This window comes from Myotis myotis, unplaced genomic scaffold (genome assembly GCF_014108235.1).
Source record: "Myotis myotis isolate mMyoMyo1 unplaced genomic scaffold, mMyoMyo1.p scaffold_m19_p_12, whole genome shotgun sequence".
NCBI classification, from domain to species: domain Eukaryota; kingdom Metazoa; phylum Chordata; class Mammalia; order Chiroptera; family Vespertilionidae; genus Myotis; species Myotis myotis.
In genome coordinates, this window is record NW_023416316.1 from 54305759 (window position 1) to 54320199 (window position 14441).

At 42.9% G+C, this 14441-nt stretch overlaps 1 protein-coding gene across 2 annotated transcripts in view; it reads right to left on the reverse strand.

The window, feature by feature from the left end:
- MPDZ (multiple PDZ domain crumbs cell polarity complex component) overlaps positions 1 to 12751 on the reverse strand; it is a 175935-nt gene extending 163184 nt beyond the window's left edge. Inside the window, exons 1-3 of one of the 2 annotated variants that reach the window (XM_036331163.1) lie at positions 9597 to 9699; positions 6148 to 6223; positions 3033 to 3149 (exon numbers count right to left, since the gene is read on the reverse strand). The gene's annotated coding sequence lies outside the window, so the exon portion shown is untranslated. Of the gene's footprint in view, positions 1 to 3032; positions 3150 to 6147; positions 6224 to 9596; positions 9700 to 12491 lie in introns of those variants that run through there. The other variant, XM_036331164.1, reaches the window with a different exon arrangement.
- Between the last annotated feature and the right edge of the window lie 1690 nt (positions 12752 to 14441).

The window sequence follows — 14441 nt, forward strand, 5'->3', positions numbered from 1 at the left end:
AACTCCTTAAAACACATAAAATTCCATCATTTCTGGACTGGGACTGACTTGTAAATTGCACCATTTTTTCCCCCTGCAGTAAACAAAGCAGGTGGCTTTAGACATCTCCTTTCCCATTGCTAGAAACTACACATAGTTTTTGTTCTAATGAGGAACTTCAAAGTCACGCCCTACAATGGTTCAAAGAGGTAGAAATGAAGTCAGTAATTGCAAACTCCAAAATTCAGTTTGCCAAAGAACTGACACTTACTTAAAAGTGTTATCTACTAGAAAAGACAGATGGGGAGGCAGTAAGTTTGCTGTAGAGCAAGACCCAGATAAACATACAGGGGAGGAAAGGAGAAAGAAAAAATGAGGTGAGGAAGCTAAAAGAGAGAAGAGATAGAAAGATGGAGTGGCAGCAAGATAACTTAGAAAGCGCTCAGAAAATCCCTTAGCATTCACCAGGGTAACAGGAGCTGGAGCAGGGTGTCAACTGCGGTTACAGATGCACAGGAAGGACTGAATCATTTCCCACCCAAGTGAAATCTGATCTTGCTCAGAAAGTGAGAAATGCTGTTGAGGCACTGGGCATTATTATTAACAACAGCATTGGCAACAGGATGGCTAACGACGGTTTCCTAGCTTTAAGAAAATCAATAGCTGCTCTGCTCCTGCCGCTCAGTGGTTGAGCTTAGACCCAGGAACCAAGAGGTCTCTGGTTCCACTCCCAGTCAGGGTGCATGCCCTGGTTCCAGGCTTGATCACCAGTGGGGCGTGTTCAGGAAAAGCTGATTGATGATGTTCCTCTCTCATCGGCGTTTCTCTCTCTCTATCCTTCTCCCTTCCTCTCTAATAATCAATGAAAAACACATTTTTTTAAAAAAGGAAATCAACAGCCAAAAAAATTACATAAATATCCTATTTCTATAACATATTCAAAAACCCCACTGTATTATTTCCGCAAGTTTTAACTAAACACATTGCCCTAGGCATCGGGCACAGGATCCTTCCACTCTCATTTAAATGAACATGCACTTTTAATTTGATTTTGAATTCATAATTTTGTTACTTTTTATGTAAGAGGTCCACCCCACATTCTATAAACTCCACCCGCTCCAAATCTGTACATATCTATATCTGAAGCATATGGCAAAGCAGAATAAGGACAGCACCTAACTTCTGAGCTCTCGATTTAGTGGAAAACAGTAATTACACTGCAACATGATGCACTGAATTCTGTGTGAGGACAGAGGAATCCAATGCCGGCACCATGAGTCAGAAAGAATTTGGAGGAAATGTGACATGTGAATCATCCTGAAGGATGAACAATTAGAACCATGAGTAGTAAAAGCATCTCTTGCTAAGGGAAGGCTGTCTGCTAAGGCAATGAAATCGTAACGAACACATGACTGTGGTTTTAATGTAATGACAGTGGTTCTATAGTACTAGGCCACCAAACTAGACAGGAGCTAGAAAAGCCATGTTTCCATATCTCCTTGGGACTCTGCCCTGCAGACAGGCATAGTGAGTAGATACAATGGGGAGTGGAGGAGAGATTACTAAAATTTATTTTCTGGAAAAACAAGTCTGGCCAAAGGACAAACAATTCACCAAAGAGACAAAAGAACTAATGATAGTACAACCATATGTTAGGCTGTTAAAACAGCCCTATCAAAAATAAGGTAAGCCTAGAATAAGGCAGTGGCAAGGAAAAAGACAGGAGATACACTCATTAGAGGGAATAAAAAGATTCAATAACCCCTAGAAGTATGTTGGGGGCAGGTGGAATGAGTGAGAGACAGCAACAGAGATTGACTCACTAAGTTTTTAATCTGGGAAACTAGAAACATTGGGACATCCTTAGGTTAAAGAAAAACCACGGAAATAGAAATGTCATCTGTTTTTAGAGGAAGGAGTGGAAATACATTCCTTTCCGACATATTGATCTTGAAATACCTTTGTAAAATAGGAATCGGCAGAATTAAAGTGCCACGAGGGCAGTAATTTTTGTTTTGTTGTTGACGGTTCCTTTTATTTTTTTTTTCCTCACAAGGTTATTATTCCCAGAACCAGTAATATTGGCTGGCCCAGAGTAGGCACTTGATAAATATTTGTTGAAAGAGTGAATCAATTACATCTGTGAATGTAAGGTGAAAAGAATTCAGACATAGAAAAAAAGTAAATCACTAGCCTCTAGGTCAGTGGTTCTCAACCTTCTGGCCCTTTAAATACAGTTCCTCATGTTGTGACCCAACCATAAAATTATTTTCGTTGCTACTTCCTAACTGTAATGTTGCTACTGTTATGAATCGTAATGTAAATATCTGATATTCAGGATGGTCTTAGGCGACCCCTGTGAAAGGGTCGTTCAACCACCAAAGGGGTCGCGATCCACAGGTTGAGAACCGCTGTTCTAGGTGTTGCTGAAGTTAAAGCAGATTTGATTTATCGATAAGAAGTCATAGAGATGAACAAGAGGGGAGAATGGAGGGAGGATGGAACATTGGCCAACATGAACATTAAAAATATATATTATATTTTAGAATTATTTCAGTGGTAGAATCAATAAGAAATAAAGACCCTTCATGCTTCATCACACCAAATATCACACTCACAAGCACTCAACATACTAGGCCAGCAATCGTGTTTTATTTAGCTGATACTAAATAAGGCTTACTTGACATCACTTTGCTTCCTATACCAACATGAAAACAAATTACTTACGGAAAATAACCTTAATAAGGTCAAATTAAATATAGGAGAAGATAAAGTATCTTAAACAGACTTCACACAATTATCTGTAAGGTAAGTTAAAAATCCTAGTAGAATAAAAAACATACCAGCAAGTTTCAAGATTAAAGTCTCTCTCTGTATATGGAGGGGAATACTATAAAAAAAAATATAAAACTGGGCATAATCCTCTCTTATTCCCTTCCATACTCAATCAGAACATTCAACTTTGGATAACACGCATATACTCAAGAAAAAATGTCCACAGTAATAAAATCAGTGTTTTTCATGATCTGTACTAAAGAATTACTAGAGAAAACCTTGTATTCCTCCGTCAGCGAAGAGGTGTCACTGTCTGAATCAGCTGAGAATCTTGTTAGTCAGTGGTAGTCTACATTGCTGAGAATACACTGAGGCAGAGGGGGTAATGGGGACATCTGTAATAGTCAACAGTAAAAATAAACAAGTTAAATGTGAAATATACATGAGGAATTACAGGCCAGGTCCAACCATATGCAAACTGATGAATCCAGAGTCCAGGCAAACTTTTAAGTTGTTATTTTTAGGAAGAACTTGATGGATTATTATGTCTGCAATTATAATATCTGTCTCTTAATGTTATGCCATGCATTACATATTTGAATGGCGATTTTGTATTTCTGTGGTTGATTATTCTTGTAACTGACGAGATGATAGAAGGGGGGAGAAGAGGAACTTATGTATAGCTATTTTGCTGCAATAACATGAGGAATTTGTTGAGATTAAAATTCTTCTTTGTCTGTTTTTTGCCTGATATTCCATTTGTTTTTATGTCAAGAATGAATGCACCTGAAAGACTGGAACAAAGTGCACACATTCACAAACAGGAAACAATATAATAAAGCCTGGACCACCTTCGGTGCAAAGGCAAAGAAAAACTAGTCAGCAAAAGGAGTGAGAGTTTACACAGTTTACAGCATACTGGCAAGATTCCAAGTAGTTCAGATACATAAAAAAATATATTAAAAAAAACACAAATTAATATGAACCTACCTGAACATGAGCCCTAGAATCCTAGCCATACAAGATAAATTAGCATGGCCCAATTCAATTCCCTAATTACTGATTCACAGATAAATAAATATAATAGGTTACAACGATTTAGTTACCATATGTAATTCCATAGGACTCACTAGAGCCATCTTGACAACTGGTATTTTCTCTCTGAACACATTTTAAAAGGTTTTATTCTCTTTCAAAAAACATGACTATTTGCTTCTTAATTAACTCATCCACTGTTTAACAACATTCATTAGCTGTATTTTACTATGCTACTCAAAGGACTAAATGTTAATAAGATTATAAACCAATTTTTACTTTTTTTGGTAATCCAGAGAGCACGTCTGCCTAAAATGGTGTTGTTTTGGGGTTTTGCCACTTAATTTCAATTAACTGATCAAAAAGTACAGGCAGACATATAAATGCTTAAAGTGGCAAAAAGTCTGAATAATTTCTGCCAGAATATTGTGTATGCACACAATGATGATTATCCCCACTTCAACTCTTAGTATGTTTGATGGTCTTAGCCGTAAACATATACTACATGAAAATTATTTGGATAATTTAGGCACCAAATTACTCCTTTGTTAACCAATTCACTATATGGTTGTCACATAAATTTGTCACAAGTGGTGATAAAGCAATCAAAAATAAAGAAGTGCAAAAAATTAGCAAGTCAGAGCATTAGGCAAGCAGTCTGGAAAACAGAGCTTCGGCTCCCTTAGGAAACAGACCATGCTGTGCTTATACTCTTCACAAGATAGGATGCAAAAGCTGTGGTGCTCATGTGACTTTTAAAAAAAAGTAATCACTTGGTAGCTTTAAAAATTAGAAAACTTTACATCTCTTCATTTTAAACTTACTGGTAGGTTTTTTAAAAGTATGATTTACATAGTTTCAAACTTCAAGTAACAAATAAGGGCACTTAAATTTTGTTTATGAATACTGTCAAACACAAAAGTGTGACACACGCAGTTTAAACCAAGAAAAACACTCTACAAGACAATGTACAAAGCATAAAAGAATCCTAAACTATTTAAATATTCCTGAATGGTATATCTATACAATGATCTAGTACTCAGCAATAAATAATAATGAATTATTAATACAGGCAACCTGGATAAATCCCAAAATACAGAGTAAAAGAAGTCTAACAAAAAGAATATACGGTAAGATCCATTTATTAAAGCTCTAGTCTAGAGAATGTGAACTAATCTATAGGGAGAGAAAGCAAGTCAGTGTTTACTTGGTGATGGGAGATAGTCAGAAGGGGAGGCTGGGAAGGATTACACAGGGGCAGGAGCAAAGCTTATGTCCACTGTCTTGACTGTGGGGATGGTTTCTCAAAATTCAACAAATTATACACTTTCAATTTGTGTAGTTCACCATGTCAGTTGTAAAGTATGCCGCAATTAAACAATCCTTCCTCTGAGAAAGGGTGGAACCTGAATGTCCTGGTTCAGCACCCAACCAATGTCCACTGAACTTAATGGAGCTGGCTAGGGACCAATAATCCAGGCCCGGGGGGTGTTTCTTCTTTTGTTTTCCTACCTCAGAACAGATCTAAAAGTACTTTGTGACTCAGCCTGACCCAACATATATAGTCAGCAGATTCTATCAGAATAAAGAGGCATTCTGTGCTGTACTTTTCTAAGTGGGAAGAGAATAACTAACTACTCCCAGCAGAACCGTGAATGTGGAAGGAAGTGGGTGGGGTGGGAGGAAAGGCAGAACTCCAACTCCACTGAATCCTAGAGTTGAGGCCTCCCCAGGTCCTGCAGTGGGAAATAAATGTCTCCCAGAGGCAGATTTCACACTTTGACTAATTAAAATTAAATACTCAGGGGAGGCTGGGAGAAGTGGGACACAGCGAGGGGAACATTAACCTAAAGCAGCGTGAACGTTATCCAGTAATACCTTAGACAAACAGGACCTGCTAAGGGGGCCTAGCAATATTTAAGAAAAGCTGGGCATACCTGGTATAGATCAGATAGTATCTTTTAAGTTGTGGAATAATTTTTTAACTTCATGATTCTATCCTCGTGGTTTTGTTAGGTCACTGATGTCCAGAAATGACAGATTTCCATGACCATTTCTACATCCAGTTCCCTGATACAAGGCATGCCAGGGGCCCACCCAATTCCATAAGATAAAGCTATTCTAGGATTAACTATAGGTCCAGGTAACAAATAACTGTAAGCAGAAATCAAGATTTAAACATGCATTCTCCACTGGTGTCCTGTGTGCCACATGGTAGTTAACCTCCTCACAGTCAAGAGACATTGGTTCAAATAGATGCTATTAAAGAAGATACGGATGTTTAACAATCTCAGATCCCATGTCCTCACTGAGAAAATGAGCAATCAGTGAAATCTGTTGATCAACATCTCTACTTACCCGTTTGTTATATCAAAATAATTTAGCATCCTCAGTTCACAAACTTGTGTTTTCTTTGGGGGGAAGGAGGTTGCACCTAGGTGATAGAATTACAGGTAAATTTTTTTTTCCTTCTCTTAGCTAGTCTATGTCTTCCACATACATATTTTAAAAATATGCTTTTTTATTTTTTATCATAAAAAAGTTACCAGAAGAAATCACTATCTTACATGTTTTACTCTAATTTTAAGATATAAGCACTAAACAGTAAACTGTCTCAAAACAAACTCAAATGATCAACATTAAGTCATCAACACAATCTAAATAGGTTTTTCCTCAAGATCTCTCTCTCTCTCTCTCTCTCTCTCTCTCTCTCTCTCCCTCTCTTCGGTGTGTGTGTTGCTAATATTTCTGTTTTTCCCCTTCTTACGAGTGTTTCCTTTTTCACGTTCCCCTCATGCATTTATTTATATCACCTTAGATCTGGAGGTGGAGTTGTTTACAAGGAAATAACAATGAGTGCTGTTTTCACAAATATAAATCAAGCTAAAAGGAGGATAAAAATATGTATTCCTAGACCAAACAAATTTCACCACCACACGCAGAAAAAAAAAAAAAAAGAGTAAGAACTTTAAGTCTCCTTTTACCGTTTTTTTTTTAAACTCAGCTGGCCAAATTTGGAGGAATTGCTTTAACAGTCCTCTATTCTAAAGAATTGCTTTAACATTATAAATAATTATAATTTCAACACTTAAAAACATTTTCATTATTTTGTGATACAGCAAACATATTATTACTTTTAAAATCTTTTATCTTTCCGAAATGCGAAGGTTTCTGGGGAAAAAAAGATTATGCCAAATATTTGCCCACAAAATATGCAGAGGATATATGCCGGAGTCCAACCCCAGCAGGTCCAGGGGTCCCCAAAGGTGTAGACGGAGTCGGCGAAGAAGGAAGGACACGGAGACAGTGTTCAGTTGATCAGCAGCCTAGCCAGGATCTCCAGCCAGGATCTCCAGCCAAGTTCTGGTCTGGATCTCCAGCGAAGTTCTGCTGTTTATTGTCTTGTTACATCCGTATTTATACCAGTTGATTTTAATCCTGTCAATTTCTATTACAAAGGTTAGGGCGTTTCTTATCTCCATTCCAGGGAGTAAAGATTATGTAGCTTAAGCATGATTGTTTGTAGTGATTAACTACCCGCCTGGCACTTAGTTAAGGAGTTTCATCCCCTCCCTGACTTCAGGGAAAAATTCCTACCTGGGGAAACAACCTTTCTAGGAGAGGCATCCCCTCCCTGACTTCAGGGAAAAATTCCTACCTGGGGAAACAACCTTTCTTGGAGAGGTGACCTTGGTTAAAACACACAGCGCTAAGGGGAGCAAACATATTAAGAACAGTATGCTATATACGCCAGGTCCCTTGAAACATATGCTGTGCAGATGTTTCTTTCCTGCAGCGACTGTGTCAAGCAGCAAGGATGGACCGGCTTCCGGCAGATATATACATAGTTTTTAGATGAAGGTAATTTAAAGAATAAAAAAATGCTGCTTAATCAGACTCCAAAACTATTATGAAAATATTTTATGACACATTTAAAAAGAAAATGAAGGCTCTCTGTACAAAAGCGAATGCCAATTTCCCAGTAAACACCAGGATAAAGAAAACAAGTGGCCTCAGGCCAAAGCTAAAATACCTTGTCCTCAAATAGCAGTTTCCTTTATTCACAAACATCAAATTACACAATAATACTTAGTTATACTACCACAACAGCCCCCACAGGACCCCCTCCCTTACCCTGAACCAGTCCATTCTTCACGCTCTCACCAGTATACAGCCTAGTCTATGAGAGCCTTGCAGTCTCTTTAAGAACTCTTTTCTGGGCTGACCTATGTCCCCAAATTTGTATGTTGAAATCCTAACCAGTACCTCAGAATATGACCGTATTTGGAGATAGGGTCTTTAAAGAAGAAAGGTTAAATGAGGTCACTGGGGTGGTCCCTAACCCAGTATGACTGGTGTCCTCTTAAGAGATTAGGACACAGGCTTTCACAGATGGTAGCCCATGTGACGACAAGGGAGAAGGTGGCCGTCTACAAGTAGTCAGCAAGCAATCCTATGCCGATGTCTCATTTATTTGAATCCCTGTAACTTTTATTAAACATAGAACCTTTTATTCTTTTCTCTGTGTATTTTTCCAATTAAGATCATAAACTATAGCAGTATATTGATTTCGTGTTCTCCCTAGTGTCTAGCCCAATACAATATGCCTCCAATTCCATCTACTACTATCTACTAAATGAGTAACTACCTCGGACCTTCATGGGAAATATTTCACAGGAAGGCAATGGATTACTTAACATCAGTTTCCTTTATCTAGAAGTAGTTTTTCATCTCATTGTTACTTGCCCTATAATTATAATTATTTAATCACAGTATACCAACTTTACTATACTAAATATAATTTCCCAACTGTATTTATATGGATGCTCTCCTATGAATGACACTAGTTTATAAGAGACAAAATAATACCTTTCTTCTGGTAAGTATGGGGTTAATGATGTATGTGACAATGTAACTATATCAAACTAATGCCTATTTTAGGAAAAGTGTGTTTTTCAAGCAGATATAACTGATTGGGAAATAAAATCCTAAATAATAAAAGCCTAATATGCAAATCGACCGAACAGCAGAATGACCATTCGGTGGGAGGTGGAGGCTGGCAAGCGGGCGGTGCCAGGCCAGCCAAGGTACCTGCCAGTGGGCAGAGGGAGGGGACGGTGATCGGTGGACAGTGATCAGTGGACAGCGATCAGTGGGTGGTGGCGACTGGCGGTAGAGGGGTGATGGGGGGGCAGGGCCAGCCGCTTGCCACCAGCGCTGTCCCCTGATCTGCTCACCAGTCGCCTCCCACAAAGGGAGACGACTGCGGCTTAGGGCCCATGGGGAGCGGGCCTAAACCATCAATTGGACATCCCCCAAGGGCGCCTGGACTGCGAGAGGGCGTGGGCTGGGCTGAGGAACGCCCCCCGCCGCCCCTGCCCCCCGCCCAAGTGCAGGAATTTTCATGCACTGGGCCTCTAGTCATGATGTAAGATACAGTCATTCACAGGCACCATCAAGCAGTTCTGAATCTATGGGAAGCTCTCTGCTTCTTTACATTAAAGTACAGGACCTGTCACTGGCATATGTGTTGTTTGCTCCAGCATATATGAGGACATTTCCAGTCCAACACATCAACTTTAAGAACTCTGTTATGGGCTCAAGATATCTTATGAAAGTCACAGAGTTCTCTGCGCATGTTATAAATATACAAAATGGAGCCAACCTGCAAGTCAACCTAAAAGAGTCAAGTCTATGATGTCAGACTTGGGATGTAATCTGGAGAGCATAATCTGCCTTTAACTCAGACAGTTATCTTCCAGGTACATTCGTTTTCACATGCCAGCTTCTAAATCCCTTAATCTTACCTCTAGACAATGGGCTCACTTCTTTATTTGTAAAGCACAGCCTCCCCGCCAGCAGCTAAAGACGAAAGTCCTGCATCAAGACAAAATTACACTTCAAGGATTCCCATGAACATGTCCTGAGCACACCCACCTTGCTGAGCTATAATAAACTCTGGAACAGGCCTCTACTCCCTCACAGTATATGTGCAGTTAAAAGGTATCTAAAATGGAAAGACATCTTTAAGGGCCAAACGGAGCAATGTCTACATGATAGGATTTGGAGAACAATAAAAACTGACTGACATCTCTCTTTTCCCAAGCCACAACAGCCAGGCCTAGGAGATAAAAGGAGGATATGTGTTAAGGAGAGAAGAAAAACCAGAAACAAAAAAGAGGAGAAGAAATATTGGGAAAAGCAAAGGAAAAAAAAAGGAACCCAAGTAAGAGGTATGGTACCCATATGATTGACCTATTATTAGTATGTTGGAGATAAATTTTATCAGTTTTTTGTTAGTTTTAGCAAATGAGGAAGAAAAGAGGAGTAGGGAAGAGTTCACACTAGCTTTGCCTTGTCCTCTGAAAAGAACCCATGACATGCTCTAACCCCTTGCTCTCTTAACCTAAATAAATAAAACTATAGTCCTCAAACCTACTCAGGTAACAGAACGGCTAGAAGTTACTAGAACCCATTGCAGAAAGCCTTGAAATATGGCCATCTATATTAAAGTTAAAATATGTAAATACACAATGTCTGCTCATTAGAAACTCCAGTTTACCCTAGATTCCAACAGAGAAAGATACCAAAAAGTTGAGAATAAAACTTGGAAATGAGAAAATCCAACACATTGATTTATAATTAGTTTAATTTTGGAGGGGGGGAGTCTGCCAGTTCAAGGGGCACCAAAAACAGGACCTGAAAGGCAATAAAATTAAACAATGCACCTATCACAAAAGGGAGTATTTAAGCAATATTTTTCCTTACAGAGCCACATAGTAAATATTTCAGACTTTGAAGGGTATACACCTCTGTCTTAGCTATGCAACTCAACTCTGCCATTAAATGTTAAAGCAGCCATGCACCGCAAGAATGAGACACCGACAACAGGATTAAGTGTGGCTGTGCTCCAACCAAACTTAAATATGGACACACATTTGATTTTCATATAATTTTCACATGAGAAACAGTCTTTTGATTTTGTCTTTCAACCACTTAAAAATGTACAAGCCATCCCTAGCTCCCAAACCTTAGAGGCAAAAACCAGTGCAGGAGGCCAACTTGGCCTATGGCCCTTAAGTCTACAGACCCTCTGCTTGTTTTGTTTGAACCTAATGTGAAGTCTGAGCAGGGATAGAGCCCAATCTAGACAGAAACGCGCATCTGTAAAGTACTCCACTAAGGAGCAGTGTATCTAGGCATCCCAGACAAGATTACGCCCTCCCCACCCCTCCCTCAGGCGAAGCACAGGTGCATCCATCCAGAGCTCTCTCTCTGCATTGCATTAGAAGTTCAAGCCAAGGAACTCTAGGGTTTTTAAATACAATTGTTTACTTAAATTCTACCAGGCACTAAATGCATATATTACAACTGTAGATGATTCAACCTTAAAAGAAAAAAAAAGTTCATTATAAACACCTGCACCAAACCATCCCCTGGTTCGTTTTTCAGATCAGGTGTTATTTATTCTGTAAAATGTATCCTAAATGAGTAATGCCTACCCAAAACACAGAAGGATGTTTACACCACAGCTGTCCATCAACGCTGGACCATAGATCGGCCACTTTTCACATTCTTCCCCCTCTCAACATCAAAACAACACGGAGGGGTTTCCTTCAGGCCTGGCAAAGCCATGGTCATCTTATCTGCTGCTACCCCTGAAACCCTAGTCGCCACCCCAACCCTCCCCACCCAAGGCACACAGCGCCCCCGCCCGGGTTCCTTCCCAGCAGCGCAACTTCAGCAGCCCCGCCCGCGGAGAGGGCCCGAGATGTCTCACGTTCCCAACTCGCCTCGCCCCCGACCAGCGGCGCCCACCTCCCGCCCTCGCAGGCCCCTCCTTCTTCTCTGCAGCCCCAGCTTCAATTTCCAAGGGATCTGCAGGAAATAAACTAGCCTTTGTGCCTCTGCAAAGAACGCCGGCCAAAATGTACTCCATCACCACCGCCTCCACACACGCAACTCCCCAAGACACAAGGCGTCTCCCTAACCGCGCTTCCCCCGGAGCATCCGGCATCCCGGGTCTGGGAAATCGCAGATAAAAGCAGCCCCCCCGCCCCGCACCCCCCAACAGCGCCAGGGACGGGGTAGAGGGGTGGGGGAGAGGAGGGTGTGAAGCAAAACGCTGGCACCAACGTGGGCAGCAGACGAAAAGGCACAGACGCCAAGGACAGGGGGTACCAATCAGCGGCGCGGTCTGGGTCCCCCGCCGGCGGGGCGTGAGACCCCAGTGTGGGGACATTTCCCCCCACCCTCTACCCACCCCGCATGGCCCGGCACCGCATAACGGTGGCCGCCCGGGGCGATCAGCCTGGGACGCGTCCACAGCGGCGGAGAGCAACAGGCTCCTGCGACCGGCCCGCGCGCCAGGCCCGGGTCCCCCGTTCTTGGCACTGTGCCCCTCCGGGCGAAGGAAACGAAAAAAACTTTCAAGCCACTTAAAGTAAGGATGGGGGAGGGAGGAGAGAAGGACCCGGGACTGTGGCTCAGGGGCCAGGAGCAGAGGAAAGAAACTTCCAGACCTCATCCTTTTAAAGAGCCATTGGAGCAGCGGCTTCCCGGGCCTCGCGGGGTGGGGCTAGCGCTGCGGCCCCCGCCCGCCCCGCGCCCGGAGCCCGCGCACCCCGCGCACCCCCGACCGGCGCGCGCACGAGGCGCGGGCGAGCGCTCCGCCCTCGCGGCCCCAGCCCGGCGCCGCTTACCCGGCTCGCGGCGGCGGCGGCGCCCAGGGGCGGAGGGCTGGGGAGCCGCCGGGGACGCCGAGTGCCTCGCCGCGCCCACGTTCTCCCTCTTCTCTGGCGAAGTAACGGCCCGGGGAGGAGCTGCAGATAAGCGCGCAGACACGGTCACGCGCGACCGAGAAACTTCATCCGGCCGCGCGCCGGGCCCCGCGCCAACCGCGCTGCGCCGCGCCGCGCCCCCTCCCCCAGCGCGCGCCGCACTTGCGCCGAGCGAGGCTGCGGAGGCGGCGGCGGCGGCTGCGGTGGCGGCGGGGCCCCAGCGGCTCGGGCTGCGTGACGCCCGCGGGCGGCGGGGCGGGCGCGCGGCGGCCAATCAGGGGGCGCGGCCCGGCCTGCGGCCCGAGTTTTAAACCAGCTCCCGGGCTCTGAGGCCTGGGAGGGGGGGGACGGGCCCCGGGAGGCGGCCAGGGGAGACCCCGGCGCCCGGCTACATGGGAGTGTCCAATAGGGAGTTTAGACACGTATGTCCCAGGTAATGTTTGGGGCATACGTGTATAAAACATGTTTTTCGTTGATTGAAATGAGAATTTAGCTGGAGTCCTGTATTTTAATTTGTCAATCTCGCAATCTGTGGGAACTGGCAACCTCTATTTCTAGTTCCAGGGACTTAAAGTTTTACTATGTGGACTGTCCTGTGGATGCTTTCTGCGTGGGAAGCTTACGAAAGCGGTAAAATGTGATGAGAAGCACTTTAATGAGGAGGCCTGCGGCCAAGGAGAGCAAATAATTGCACTTTATACGTTACTTTTAGCAAATCAGTGTGAATTGTTAGACATGTTCTCATTAAAAGACAGAAACAATAAACATGGAGGAAGAGTTCAGAATTGCATGGTGCTAGGAAAAGCATTTATTTCCATTTTGTGCCACTGAAGATTTGTCTTTCCTTAAAGGGGGAATAAATGCTGATGGAGGGAGTTTGACTTGGGGTGGTGAACACACAATACAGTGTACAGATGATGTATTATAGAATTGTGCACCTAAAACCTATATAATTTTATTAACCAATGTTACCCCAATAAATTTAAATAAGTAAATTCTTTAAAAAGCATAAAAATAAAAAAGATTGTCTTTTTTTATACCCTGAATTCCTGATTCCCAGTAATCTTTTCCCAGGAAGAAATTGCTCCCTTTCTCAATACATAAATCTGATATTAGACTATACATCAACAAATACTCAGAAGTCCAATCCTATATAATAAAAGGGTAATATGCAAATCAACCAAATGGAGGAACACCCAGTTGCTGTGATGTGCACTGACTGCCAGGGGGCAGAGCTCAACACAGGAGCTGCCCCCTGATGGTCAGTGTGCTCCCACAAGGGGAGTGCCACTCAGCCACAAGCCAGGCGGAAGGCTGGCCAGCACAACGGCCTGCCTTCGTGGCAGTGCTAAGGATCCCTGCAGAGAGCGGGCCTAAGCCGTCAGTCGGACATCCTCCAAGGGGTCCAGGACTGTGAAAGGGCACAGGCAGGGCTGAGGGACCCCCCCTCCCCAGTGCACAAATGTCATGCACCAGGCCTCTAATTTAAAATATTTAAATATTCTTTTAGCCCATCTGGTGTGATTCAGTGGTTAAGCCTCAACCCATGCACCAAGAGGTCCACATTCCATTCCCTGTCAGGGCACATGCCTGGGTTGGGAGCTTGATCCCTAGTAGGGAGTGTGCAAAAGGCATCAATGGAAAATGTGATGATGTTTCTGTCTCATCCATGTTTCTATTGCTCTCCCTTCCTCTCTCTCTCTCTAAAAAAACAAACAACAACAACAAAATAATTCCCTTTAATATCCTGAATAAAAGTTCTATTTTCTTTGGCAGACATGTAAATTTGTTGTTTTGTCTACAAAAACAAACAAACAAACAAACAAAAAAAACCGCCTCGCATTTCTCCAATATTCACCAAATATTTAAAAG